General features: G+C 39.3%; 1 pseudogene; it reads right to left on the bottom strand.

Annotated features, from left to right (window-relative positions):
- Positions 1–2,420: 2,420 nt before the first annotated feature.
- On the bottom strand, positions 2,421–3,817 carry LOC126729091 (uncharacterized; annotated as a pseudogene).
- Positions 3,818–4,204: the final 387 nt, after the last annotated feature.

The following is a 4,204-nucleotide window of genomic DNA, read 5'->3' as shown; positions in this document are numbered from 1 at the left end:
CATGCCTGACTAGTGATGCTCCTAAGAGCCCTTTGTAGGGGACCAGCCCAGTCTCCCTACTCGAGTTGGATCGATGAGCAATGATGAGGGGTAGCATGTAGAGGCACCTTACTCTACATGATGCCCCAAGGCCATGGCAAAGGAGGGCCATGGTGGGCAGAGGTGGTTGTGATGATAGGTAGCAACAGGTGGTGTTGAACCTATGTGGTGGTGCATGGCATTGGTGGCTTAGTTGTTGGTTCCTTGTGTGTGGGCTTGGTGGCTGGAGTTCAAGGCAAGGTTGGGCTACTATGACGATTGAATGCTGTGTGCAAGGCATTGGGCTAGTGTGGGCTAGTTGAATGCATGTAAAAGTGCTAGTGGGCTGATGGCAGTTCTTTGTGTGCTGCATATGGGCATGCTATGTGGGCTATAGTGCTGATGGGAGACCTTGAGCATGGGTCAAGCCTTTCTAAAACATGTGGGAACAAGTTGTGTGGGTTGCTGGAAGATGGGCAAAGGCCCCATGGTCTGTTGAGACATGGGCTATGCATGTGCAGCATGTGTCATGGGAGTTAATAAGCAATTACCAGGTAGTTCCTGACTTTCCTGATGATCAGACTTGCTGTGTAGGGGCTGGAAACATGGAGTAAGATAAGACAGCATCAGTTGAAGATGTCCTAAGTCAGAACACAAGTGGCAGATGGTCCAAGACCCAGACAGTTACTAGGCGGTAACTGCCATAGTAGTTAATTCTGTATATTTAACCATAAGGCTATTGGGGGTGTCAATAGCAAAGTGTATTTGGCCTTGGGAAAATTTTGTGTAATTTTCTAGGCAAGTAAAAAGGTTTCCTTTGTACTTGAGATTAAGTAATAAAGGTTAGGGGTGGGCTCCCTGTAAATATTGTGTGTGTTGTGTGTTTAAACGTCTCTATATAATCTATTCTAAGTGTTGTTGTAGTATGTGTGTGGTGTTGGCTGAGATTAAGTTAGGGACTTAGGGCCATCACAGGCAGAAAATTTGAGTGAAAAAATTGACCCTATGACACATAGGAATGTAAATAAAATTTATAACTACCCATTGGAACAATGCAACTGAACACCAATAATAGCAAAAAATTGTAATGAAATGGTTAGTATAAGCACCAAATGAAAAGATATATTATTCTGTGTATTTAATTGTAGATGTGGCATTAATTTATGTAGCCACGTGGTGCAATGAGAAGTAGTCAACACCAACAATAGCAAAAAATTGTAATGAAATGGTTTGTATAAGCACCAAATGAAAAGATATATTGTTCTGTATATTTAATTGTAGACATGGCATTAATTTATGTAGCCACGTGGTGCAATGAGAAGTAGTCAACAAAAAATCAAACATTTCAACTATTAGATATTATATAGATATAGATAATCATTCATTTAGTTAGAAACAAGTTCTAAAGTTATTATTTCTCCAACATATATATAAAATTCATGACAAAAGTCATGCAATGCAGGAGACTTTCACTATTATATAATTAAAATAAATGTGGTCTTAAGAATAAGATTGTTTGAAAAGTATATTTTTTGTTACTCCTAGTATACAGCGACTTGATATTTCTTCCCCTCATATAATAGTAGGCTACACTATAATTAAATTTATAATAAGCACCATCATTCATATATATGAAAATTGAGTACTCCAAAAATTACTAATAATTTTTTATTTGAATTTCATATTTGTGCTGGAGATGGAAATATGTGCCAAGAGCCTTATCTTTTTCTGCCTATTGCCTTTTCCACAACATTTTCGCTCCTTAATAAATTTTCTGCTACCCTAAAACAGTTCACTTTTTTGTTTCTTTTAAAATCATCATTCATGGGGTAGAGAAAAGGGCCATAACGCATAAGGGTAGTCTCAAAGTCAAATTTCAGATAATTTCAAGAATAAAAATGTTAAAATAAAACAAGGAAATTAAAAATAGGGGGTGTTTGGTAGAGTAGTTTGAGAATTGTTGTTTGGAGTTTTATAAAATACGTGTGGATGAAAAAGTGTGTAAAAATGTGTGTAATATTATTTAAAATGTGAAAATGTGAGTTTGAACTCACTCACCAAACAGTAAACTCAAACAGAAAAATGTAACACCATATTTTATTTCTCTGAACAATTTAAAATAAAACTTAGAAAAAAATACTAAATCCATGTAACTTGCCTATCCAAGGCTTTACTCCTGTTTATTTAATGGGAAATTGTTGTTGTACTCTGTTCACAACATACACACCATACTTAAAAATCAAGCGTTCAAAACAGATTTCAAATATAAATTCAAAATGATACACAATTTCACAATCTAGCTGAAATGTAACACGATTTCAGCTCACGTGATGCGCACACACAAGTGTGTGATTAACAACGCCATTATTTAATTATTATTATTATTATTGAGTCATACAAATCCAAGGCTGTACTCCAATTTTATTTCACAAGACCCAAGCTGTAGATGCCCCCAGAAGTCTTTGGCCATGACTTTTCCTTAGCCTTGATCAACAAAACTCTAGCCCAAGCAATCCATACTTTCCAAGACATCCTCTTATCCCATGAACTCCCCCACTCCAACATAAGGGTTAGCCCTCTCTCAGCCTCCTCAAACATCCCTTTGGTCAAATAAACCTGACCCAACACCACATGCGGCTCCCCCACAAAAGGGTTCTTCTCAATGCTCCTCAAAAGCAACTCCTCAGGGTTCTTCTTAGACATATCACAAACAGCTTCCCAATACAAGTCCCTTGCAACTATTTGCTCCCCTGCATCTAAAACCCTCTTACAGTTTTCAAAAACCGGTGGCACCACAAGCTCAATATCTTCATCTCTATGACTAACAGTTTGCACCACACCTCCACCACCAACCCTTTTCCTCTCTTCCTTAAAAATCTCTTCCTCTCTCACTATCAGATTATATAGCGCTCCCAACCTCGATAGATAATTCAACCATAAACCTGGCTTGCCATCGCCAGGCCACAAAGCGGCACAGTTGTTGCCTGAATTCTCGAGGCGACCATTGAAGTTTTCAAAGAGAGCGTCTTGAAAGCCAAAATATTGTTCACTGAAATCTGCCAAGGTCATTGAAAGGAAAACCGCGACCACCCTTCGAGAAACTGGGACATCTTGGCTGGTTTTAACGTGCTTCACAGTAATCCCGTCAGCGGGGAGAAGAGCCTGCAGCTTCTTCCTCCATGGTTCTTCTTCATTGAACAACGCCTTGTGCATGGCATTACTCAACGATATCTCTGAAAGCTTAAGGTGTTCGACGAGTTCTGCATCAGAGTAATGGAATAAAAGATCATGACGAATGAGATGATGTCTTGGGACAATACAGTACAAGTGGATTAACCTCTCCACCTCATCCCCAACATGGGTGCGAACCACTTCACGATCCGTAGAGGGATCGAATATACCCAGGTTGGTGTTGGAAAGGCATAGGAGGAGTGGAGGAGGCCACAAAGGCACACGGAGTTTGGTGCTTTCCAAATCTTGAGAATACGGTATATGTCAACAAGGTGGTCAAGGAAATTGCTAAGCTTGTGCCACGACTCACCAGCTCCAGCAGAGCGCAAGACGGCCACCAGTGAAGGTAAATTCTTGTCGACAGATTCAAGTTCATCGCGGAGGAAGGGGCGGGATGAGTCTAGGAGGTGTTGGAGGTAGTGGGCTTGAGATGGTGCCGGAGATAGTGAAGATGGCATGGTTGCTTTTGTTGGAAGTAATTACTCACAAAGGAAGAGGGAATGAATCAAAGGGAAGAGAAAGAAAACTCTTTGTTATATTTCTTCTTCTTTCGCTCTTGCTTGTCATTTGAAGAATGTATGCATGGCTTTATTATATAAGCCCCTCCGCTCCGGCCCTCTCCACTCTCATAAACTTCATTATTATATTTATTACCTACTATATAACTATTTTTGAGGGTCTACTTACTATATAACTTCAAAAACTTTCACGTTTATTATTTCATGTATATTTAAATCCTATGCTAACTCATTTCATAAATAAAATGTAGTCTCATAAATTAAATTAAGAGTATTTCTCAAAAAAAAAAAAAAATTTAAGAGTAGAGTTTACTTTTAATCACTGGCAAAGCCAGAGGGGCGACTACATAATTTCCTTCTGTTTAGTTATATTGTGAGATGACTTTGGACCCCCCCCCCCCCCCCCCCCCCTCCCCCCGCGAAATAGAAAAAAACAA

Source organism: Quercus robur, chromosome 5, assembly GCF_932294415.1.
Source record: "Quercus robur chromosome 5, dhQueRobu3.1, whole genome shotgun sequence".
Lineage (NCBI taxonomy): Eukaryota > Viridiplantae > Streptophyta > Magnoliopsida > Fagales > Fagaceae > Quercus > Quercus robur.
Note: the sequence above shows the minus strand (reverse complement) of the source record. Positions and strands in the feature narration are given on the sequence as shown.